General features: G+C 42.9%; 1 protein-coding gene across 1 annotated transcript in view; it reads left to right on the plus strand.

Moving 5' to 3' along the window:
- The window catches only part of Map3k5 (mitogen-activated protein kinase kinase kinase 5), a 199,500-nt gene that overhangs the window by 46,992 nt on the left and 141,850 nt on the right, over positions 1-10,658 (plus strand). The gene's annotated exons all lie outside the window — the stretch shown is intronic.

The raw sequence follows: 10,658 nt of genomic DNA on the forward strand, positions 1-10,658 counted from the left end.
CAGAAATCCTCCTGCCTCTGCCTCCCAAGTGCTGGGATTAAAGGCGTGCGCCACCACTGCCCGGCTACGTTACATATTTATATTCTGAAAGATAAGGCTTACTGCCACAGTACCTTGTAGCACTTACAGCAATTCTCTTTATTTTATGTGTAATGGGTGTTTTACTGGTGTGTCTGTGAACCACATGCATGCAGTGTCTTGGGAGGTCAGAGGAGGGCATCAGGCTTCAGTTTGGTTACAGATGACTGTGAGCTGCCCTTGGGTATAGTCATTGAATTGGGTCCCCTGGAAGAGCAGCCAGTGCTCTTGACCATTGAGCATCTCCCCAATTCCATTAAAATAATCATTTTCTTAATGTCATGAGATATTCTGTCCATTTTCAAATTTTAATTCTCACAAAGCTGATGAATTTGTAGTTTGTTTCAACAGAATCCAAGTAAGATCTTCATTGCAATCGACTTTTAATTTCTAAATTCTTTCTCTACTCCCTCATAATTTTTTTTAAACAAAATGAAAGCAGATCATTTTTCCCACATATTTTTCTACAGTCTGAATTGTGGTCACTGGATCACTGTGCTGTGTAAACGTAACACACATAAATGACAGTGAGAATTTTTTCCTTCACCAGAGATCGGAAAATATTCCAATCAAAACAGCCAAACATAAGAATGTAATGTCCATGGCTATTTTGCTGAAGAATACTGTCAGGAATGTGAAAGTTCTTCCTAGCTGCTCTCTGCTGTCTCTGGGAAGAAATTGTAAATGTCTAGAATAACGGAGAGTAAGATTCTACTCGATACACATCCATGAAAAGCAGTCAGTTCTTCCCAGATATTTGTAACCTTGGCAGCTGCCAATTCACTAAGGCCAATACTTGGTTTGGTGGGGAGTGGGTGGACTTTTGTAAGATTCTTAAAACTACAGAGTTCTCTGTGCACTTGAGACCCCACTGGAGGATGATTGAAGATGGAGCTTTGATGATTTAATGAATAGGGAAGATAAGAAACAAATAACATACACTTTAGCTACAATCTCAAAAACATACTGAACTCTTAAAATAGCCTGGTTAGACTTTTCAGTGTTTTAAGTTAGATTAATTACACAGGGCTGCAGTGTACCACCAGAAACAAGTTTGTAGAGAACTGAATTTATAATGATTCAAGCCCAGAATAGCTTCAGGAAACCTAGCAATTATGAGAAAGCAACAGTTCACTGTGTTGATATAGACATTTGTACCAGCATTGACCTCTTCACCCTGTTTCACCTCTAATGCATAGGGCATTTGTAGTACAACCACTTTAAGCTTCTCCCCGACTAGCTTAGAAATAAATGAGACTGACTATGGATATTTTATTTGGCTTTGACAATTACTGGGGGGTAACCCCTAATCTACTCTTCTAACTGCTGGTCTGGCTACCTCCCCAGCGGTGTGCCCCAGATACTTGCCGTTTCTCCTGGCCATGTGTTCATGGTTCCTCTCCCCTCACAGCAGCTTTCTCCTTTCTTCATTCTTCCTCTTCCTCCTCTTCTTCCTCCTCCCCCTCCTCCTCCTCCAACTCTACCTCACACTCCTCTTCTCTCCTCTCCTCAGATCTACACCCCAACCAGGTTACTAGAAACCCACCTCCTCTAATCCCTCCAGTAATTGGCTGTAGCCATTTTATTTAACCAATAATTTTAAATCAAGGAACAAGGTTTGCAACACAAAAGCTGGTAAACTTGAGAATTCACTCATAGTCCTAGACCTTTGGGTACAGAATTTAGCATTATAATACATAGCAATGGGCCAAGCCTCAACAGGTGTTCTCTGTCTTATAATGTATTATAGGATTTTGACACTGTCCTCCAACACATACACTTGAACTCATGGCCATCATCCTGCCCTGTCCTGAGTACTAGGATTATAGGTATGTGCCATAACACCCATTTTACCCTACATATCCCTTATAAATCATTCCTCAATCTGTTGTTGTTATCATAATATTAAGAAATAAATTCAGGCTGGTGAGATGGCTCAGTGGATAAGAGCACTGACTGCTTCCAAAGGTCCTGAAATCCCAGCAACCACATGGTGACTCACAACCACCCGTAATGAGATCTGACGCCCTCTTCTGGTGCGTCTGAAGACAGCTACAGTGTACTTATGTATAATAATAAATAAATCTTTGGGTCAAAGTGAACAGGGACTGAGGGAGCGGGGCCGACTGGAGCAAACGGGCAGACCAAAGGGAACAGAGCTCCTAAAAATTCAATTCCCAACAACTACATGAAGGCTCACAACCATCTGTACAGCTACAGTGTACTCATATACATAAAATAAATAAATAAATAAATAAATCTTTTTAAAAAGAAAAAGAAATAAATTCTTTGCCAGATGTAATAACTCATAACTGTATACAAGCACCTGAGAGGCTTAGGTAAAGGGAACGTCTGAAGCCAGGGTGGGACTGTATCAGTGGGACAGTTTGAATATGCTTGGCCCAGAGGCATTGGTACAGTTGTTAGGTGTAGCCTTGTTGGAGGAAGTGTGTCACTCTGGGGGCAGGCTTTGGAGGTCTCCTATGCTCAGGCTCCTGCCATTGCAGAAGAATTTCCTCCTAGCTGCTTGCTCCAGGTTGCCTTCAAGTCAAGATGTAGAATTCCCAACTCCTTCTCCAGTACCATGACTACCTGTATGCTTGCATGCACCTTACTATGAAGATGTGATGGTTTATATATGCTAGGCCCAGGGAGTAACACTATTAGAAGGTGTGGCCCTGTTGGAGTAGGTGTGTCACGGTGGGTGTGGGCTATAAGACCCTCATCCTAGCTGCCTGGAACTCAGTCTTCTACTAGCAGCCTTCAGATGAAGATGTAGAACTTTCATCTCTGTCTGCATCATGCCTGCCTAGATGCTGCCATGCTCCCACCTTGATGATAATGGACTGAACCTCTGAACCTGTAAGCCAGCCCCAATTAAATGCTGTCCTTTGTTAGACTTGCCTTGGGCATGGTGTCTCTTCACAGCAATGAGATTCAAGGGTAGCTATCAGTGTGTGTGTGTGTGTGTGTGTGTGTGTGTGTGTGTGTGTGTGTGTGTGTATAAAGTCTAACCACACACACACACACACACACACAGAGAGACACACACAGAGGACATTTAGTGTGAGTCAACTAGACTCAGTTCCTGGGGGAAAAAATGCTTTGTGTCCCTTTCTGGGATCATGTCAGATTACTATCCTTAATTCTTTGGCTTCAGATCATAATCTCATTTCTCTTTGTCTCTATTCACCTAAACCCTAAAGTTTACTGCCCCCTATATTTTCTCTACCTGATTATAGGGTCACACATTCTTGCAGATGATTTATAAATAATTCCTCATTGTTCCATATTAAAAAAAAAATCTATCATCTACCCACAGACTATAGGTTTATGCTCTCAAAACACAGCTTTGATCCTGCACACTCCTCATTAAAACTCATGCATATGGGCAGACTATAAAATCGTTGCAAAAAAACAGCCTCTAGAATGACTATAGAAGCAAGGCAAAACTATTTATTCTGGCTTTCTATTCAATTCCATAAACTTGACTTCAAAATCATTTCTATGATAAGGACTCATAAGTTTTCATAAGAAATTGGTTTATTAACATTGTCTTCATACGTACTTTTATGCTAAATTACTCAAAGGGCCTCCTTTGAGCATTTCTTGTATTGCTTGCATATAATTATCATTCATAGAATCTTTACAATCCTTATCACCTATAAAATCCTAATAATTTTATAGAGTTATTGTTTTATTGTATACATGTGTGCCTCTGTGTGTGTGTGTTTGTGTGTGTGTGTGTGTATCTGTTTCCAGAGATCAGAGAGCATCAGCAGCCTTCAGCTTAATTCAAACCTTAATTTTTGGGATAGTCTTTCACTGAAGCAGAAGCTCGTTGATTCAGACAGCATGTCCACCCAGTGAGCTCCAGGGATCTTCCTGTGTCTGCCTCCCCAGTGTGAGGGCGGCAGGTGTGTCCTGCCGTCCTGGCTTTTCTGTGTGAGTTCTGGGCATAGGGCTCAGGTGTCCATCCCTACAGGGTAGACTGTCTACAGCTAAGTTACCTCTGGAAGTGCCCAGTTGTCAGGGAAGATCAACAGCAGCAATAATTTACCTTAGTCTAATAGTGAAACATTAGTAACTAAGCAGGTTAGGGCTCGGGTGGGAGGCTACATTTGCACCTCTTTGCAGTCTAAGAATGATGAGTACAGGTGGCTATAGAGATAACTTGCCTGGAAAGACTACATGCTCCTGCTGAGGATCCAGGTCCAGTTCCCAGCACGCACATGGCAGTGTTCATCCACCTTTAACTCCTCCAGGGGATCCGGCATCATTCTCTAACCTCTGATGACACCTGGTACACACACAGAGCATGTGTATAAATGCAGGCAAAACCTTCATACACTTAAAATAAAAATAATACATCTTAAAAGAATGTTTTATTGTTTCATTGATTGAGAAGTACTTCAGTGGTAGAGTGTTTGACCAGTTCATTTTGAACCTTCAGGAATTCCAACATTCTCAACGAACAACAGGAGTTGTGTAGTTTCCCAGTATCAAAGGCTTGTCACCTTTGGAAGGGGCCTTGGGAAGTCTTCACAACACTTGTAGGACACCAGCTAAAGCTGACATTTTAGAAATTTCCATAAAACGGTTTAGTTGTAACTTGATCAACTTATTCATAAAGTAGGAAAGCCCAGCAATACAGGTGATATTTCTGTCAAGAATCAAAGGTCAAATATTGGGGGGAGTGGCAAACACTGTGGGGTACCTTTCTTGCTTCATCCCTTGGGAACGCTTGGCCCGGTGTGCTGTTTTTCTGTATTGCTCTCTGACCATGCCACAGGTATCTTTCTTTTCATTGGCATCCCCTAACCTGCCTTTCCTGAGCTGAGACTGGTATGCTCTGTCCACTCTTGTGGCACACCATTCTCCTAGGCAGACAATGCCCTGCTCCCATAGGTGTGCTTCATGTATCCACACAGCTCTGAATGCGCTAACCTCTAAGTGCCCCTATTTATTTTTCCACAGCCACAGCTACCTTGAGCTTTTTATTAGCACTTGCCAATGTGTGCTTCTATCCCTTCCCAAAGGAGGCAAAACTCTGTTTCCCATTTGACTTCCATGGCATATCACAGATAACGGGGCCATGTGTGTAATAGGCATTCAGGATGTTTGTCAAATTAAACTGATAGTAATACGTTACCTTGGGAATTAACCCATTGTGATTGGATAGGGAGGTTCTATGTGATAACTTGGGAATCTCCCTGATTGTTGCACTGGGGGTGTGGGGGGGGTAGCAACCTCTAGGCTGTATAGTACTAGAAACATTGATCCTTGACTCTTGCTTTGTATATAATGTATTATATGTAGTCCATTGAGTAGATACAAAGTAATGATAGGTTAATGTTTTGTTTTGTATTCAGCTCTGGCTTTTAGAAGCAGCAATGACTCATTAGATATTTAACTAACAGATACTGTGTCATGAAAGGAAAATTCAATTAAAGAAGAAAAAAGCAAACCTCGAATACTCTGAATCATGTTGTTTAGTGATCAAAGTGCAATTGGCCTCAACAGATTTGCTATTTGCCCTGAACTTCATTATGCTCCAATACTCTACCACTAAACCTAATTTTATGCTCCATTTAACATTAACTCAGTTAGGACAAGGAAACAAAGTATGCTTTAAGTAAAAAATCGTGGAGATTTTTATGTTTCTGTCTAAACTTAAAATGACTGGCTTTGTCTTGGGCTATTTAACATGACAGCTTTACTTGCTGTGTTACCATAGAACTCAACTGGGCAGTGATTAAAAGCCCTTGCTCAGGCCCTGTGGCACACACCTTTAATGCCAGCACTCGGGAAGTAGAGGCATGCTGATCTCCCTGGGTTCAAGGCCAGTCTGGTCTATATCAGGAGTTCCAGGCCAGGGCTATAGATACAGTGAGAGTTCATCTGGGGGCTGGTGGCGGGGGAAGAGGGTGGGGAGGAAGGAGAACAGAGGGAGGGAGAGAGGGAGGAAAGGAAATGGGAGGGAGAGAGATGAAGGGAGATCACTTTTGCTCATGAGTCACATGACTGAAGGACCATGGTTTGATCCTCCAGCCTCCTTCAACCATGATTACCTCATTTGTGTTCCAAGCTTGCAAACCTCTCCTGCAGGTGCAGAGTCTGGCTCAGGGGAGACCTCAGAGCATGGCCTCTGGAGCCAGATTCATGAATCTGAATCCTGCTGCTGCCACCTTTTAGCCAGGCTTAGCAGATACAGTCTCTGACTCAGGTGCCCTGAAAAACTGTTAATTACATCCAGGGACCATTCTGAAAGTGAAGCAAGTTCATATCTGAAAGCATCTTGTGTTTGGCATGTAGTCAGTACTAAGCATGTTAGTGATACACATGATAAACATCTTTCCTGTATGTGTTTGGTGTCACCGTTCACATAGGCTGAGTAAATCTCTGTTTCAAAACTTTCAAATAAATAATCTGTTAGATTTGTTTAAGTCATACTAACTAAAAGGACTTTAGGCCAAGCGTGTATGTATGCCAGTTGATTTATAGGGCATTTAGGGGGATATTTTTGTGTGAGCATCTCACATAACAAATACCTACAGGTAACAGACAGAAACTTACATAAACAAAAATCCCAACTCCTGGACCCAAGCTAACCACTAGACCACCACCAGCAGGAAGAATGACACAAAGAATCACATGAGGTTAACTATTAGGAGTGCTCTAGAGCGAAACTCAGGGAACATGCAACACAGTTGCATTTAAACAAAGGGTACTCCTAGGAAAAACAAAGTAGAACTTGTATCACAGCAACACAACCCTTTTTTAAACTTTTTACTAATTCTTTGTAAATATTGCATCAGGCACCCAATCCCACTCCTCTTGCTCTCCTTTTGTATTCACCCTTATAATCTCCCTCTTTCCCCTCCAAGAAAAAACCTCTGTGGAAGTAGCATGTCACAGTGGGCCACAGTATCCCCTTTTGTCCACACATCTTCACTAGCAAATGCTTTTTGCCATGAGTTATGGTCTGATGAGGCCTCTGGTTCTGTTCCACTGTTCCCACTGGAACCTCACCTTCTTAGATATTCTGTTTCAACAACGCATTCTTACCTTAAACACTGAGAAAGTCTAGCAAGGCTAAAGATCAGGGCTCCCTATGTAGACTTAGATTAAGGAGATAAGCTGGTTAATGTTACTAGGAAATGATCAGGCAGGCCCATGTTTATGATGATGATGGAGATCAAACCTAAACTGATTTTTTTAATACATCCCAAGGTGAGCTAAAGGGCAGAAGGCTCATTGTGGGTCCTCTGACGGTATCTGCTGCAGGCAACAAGAATTCCCTGTTTGTAATGAAACCTATTCTTGGCACATTACTGCGTGCCCTCATTCTGGGAGTCCCCAGAGGAAGAAGGGTCCTCCCATCTTCTTATTCCATTCCAGAGTTCAACCTGTCTGGTTGGTTGGACATGTTGCATGAACCATGAAGGGTACAGACTGAAACTGGCTTCAAGTTAGTTGTGAGGGAAAGAGGACTCATTGACCTGAGAAAGCCCAGGTACTCGTTGGTCCCTTGGATCAGGACATCTGGCAAGGCAAGGAAAACTGCAGAGAGCAAGCACCACCAGAGCCAAGTGTTCTACATCCTGCAGCTGTGAAGAGCATAGCTCTAGGGAGCAAGGGGAGGGGCGGGAGGGGGTCCTTAGGTATGTGCAGATTCACCTAGGTGAGCTGTGGCTGTCAGAGTGCCACATGCAGAGAGTGAGGGAGGCTCGCAGAGCCTTGTTTCCTTGACCTACAGACTAAATGGGGCAGTGTTTCTTTCTCTAGTACCTTCAGGCCCTGTCGAAGAGGAGCCTTGGCAAGGGACCTTCAGGGAAGTAAGGCTTTCTTTCCTTAAGAGAATGAGAGCTTTGGTTTGTGGTTTAGTCCTTGGGAGCTCTCAATCAGTGCCTGCTTGTCTCCCTCTCCATCTCCCTGTCCAGGTCAGGATGTAAAGCTCCAAGGTGTCGTTCTAACAACCTGCCTCCATGCTCCCTGCCATGATCCATAATGATGGAGACTACACCTCTGAAACTGTGAGCCCTCATGAAAGGCTTTCTTTTAAGAGTTGCCTTGGACCTGGCAACAGAGCAGTAACTAAGACATGATCAAGGCAAGTTGTAGAAGGAAACATTTAATAGGAGGCTTGCTTACAGTTTCAGAGGGTTAGTCCATGTCTGTCATGGTGGGGAGTGTGGGAGTGGGTGTGGAACTGAAGCAGTACCTGAAAGCTTATATACTGATCCAGGAGCAGCAGGCAGAGATAAAAATAGGGTCTGGCTTGACGCCCCTCCTCCAGTAAAGCCACACCTCCTAATCCTTCCCAACGACCTCATAGGGGCCATTCTGAATCAGACCACCACAGTTGGTCTTACCTCATGGCCCATTACCATGAAATGAGGATTTAAAGTTAAGAGCTGTGGGGCTTACTATCTCCTTGTTAGTAAGTTTCATATGTCTTTCTTGACACTGGTCATTTGGAATGGAAGTCATCTGGAGTGGAGTAGGAGTTAGGCTCTAATGTTTGTCTAAGGCGTTGGAAGTCACTGGTCAATCTTTAGTTAATTAGGGTTGTGTTATTGGAGACTGGGGCAGTCTGCTGTCACTTGTAACCCATTTGCCTCCAAAGTATACTTTGGGCGAAAGTTTGGCATTTTCTTACTTAGTTAACACATTGTTACAATATGGCCCAAATATTGGGGTGTTTGTCCAAGAGAAATAGGAAAACATCTGTAGAAAGTCTTGTAGTACAAGAGTAGCAGCTTTGTTCAATGTTTTCCCACCTGGATACAGTCCAAATGCCTTTAAACCAGCGAACAGACATCGAGGGATGACTCTCAGATGCATCTTGTTAGTTGAAGGGAGCCAAATTCAAAGCGGTCTGAGCTGTATGAGTCATTTTGATTATGTTCTGGAAAAGGCAATCGTAGGGACAGTAATTGGATGGCAATCACCAGGAAATGTCATTGGCTTGGGACACTAACTGCAAAAGGACAAACTGAGAGAAGACGCTAGAGGGAGGGGAATAATATTCTGTATCGTACAGAATAAATACATCACCCATCACCCATCTAGATATAAAATAGGAAAAAGCTAGGCCACTTTTGAGTTGCTGCTTTGTATTGCTGGGTTTTAAAATTAGACCAACAAGAACTTCTTCCTGTCTTGGTTAGCTTCCCCAGATGAATCTTTTCATTCCTCAGTATCGGAATCTAATGAATAGACCCCATTTTACTTACATCATTTATCTTTAATATCTAGTTCTTCTCTTCATCTGAAAACCTACTGTAGTGTTTTCATTTAATTTTAGCACCAAATTCCAGAGTCTTTGGAAGTTCCCCTTCTCTTCTATTACATTAACTTGCTATTTTTTTTTTCTTTGCAAATCTCCTAATTTCTCATTATCCCTATTCTGTCTGGCTTCCTTTAGCCCCACTGTAGTCTCTGTCTGTGACTGACTGTGAGTGCAGGTACCTAGGGGAGGCAGAGGTCTTGCCTGGGCAGGAGGAAGATAGCTGCGTGATGGAATTCGGTGATCTGTTTGTTTCTTGGATTGAATTTTATGTAGATACCCCCAAAGAAAAGATATGGTTTATGGTTCTTGTGGTGAGTGTTAGCTTTGGAAGCAGCGTTTTCAACAGTAACCTGTCTGCTACCTCTGTTGCATCTGACTTACTATTTCAACTCACTAAGTAAGTCAGATTCTGCATGATTGAAGTCCTGGGTTCTATCCCCAGCACTGCAGAAAAGAGAAGGAGAACCTTTTATTTCCTGTCTTACATTCAGTCTTGGTGAATTTCTGGCTTACAAATCAGTGGTCCTAAGAGACGGTAAGAAGTGATAGGGAGTGTGAGAGGCAGAAGGTTTTACCATGATTTACAAGTGGTGTATACATCTCCAGCTACTTTTTATTTACGTAAATATACCTATAAAATGCCTGTGTTATCTCTTAATGCATTAAGATTGGAACTTCCCCCATTTCTAAGCAGTTTTATGGCTTACGCTTTTTGATGACTACATGATGTGTTGAAATTGTCAACATTTGTGTGTAATAGACAACTCTGGCTGGGCGGTGGTGGCACACGCCTTTAATCCCAGCACTTCGGAGGCAGAGGCAGGAGGATCTCTGAGTTCGAGGCCATCCTGGTCTACAGAGTGAGTTCCAGGACAGCCAGGGCTACACAGAGAAACCCTGTCTCGAAAAACCAAAAAAAAAAAAAAACCAAAAAGACAACTCTGCTTTTCTGTAAGAACTAGCTAGCCACTTTCAAATTAAATTTCTATTGGCACTTAAAACCTTAGGTTTCGTTATGGCAGTTTTTAAATGAAGCTTGTTTTTAATGATTATCATCACTACTTCTCCGCCTGCACTCCCAGGCCCATCCTCCTCCCCTTGCTAGGACCCATAACTGCCTGTACTGTTTTATGTCACATGTGACCTTCTTCCCCTCTGCTCGCTTCTGCAGCCTCCTACCTCAGACTTAGTTTCCTCACTGCATTCCTCCTCCTCCCCCTCCTCCCCTCCTTCTCCCCCTCTTCCCCCTCCTTCCTCCTCCTTTTCCCCTCCTCCCCCTCCTCCC

Source organism: Mastomys coucha, unplaced genomic scaffold (assembly GCF_008632895.1).
Source record: "Mastomys coucha isolate ucsf_1 unplaced genomic scaffold, UCSF_Mcou_1 pScaffold2, whole genome shotgun sequence".
NCBI classification, from domain to species: Eukaryota; Metazoa; Chordata; class Mammalia; order Rodentia; family Muridae; genus Mastomys; species Mastomys coucha.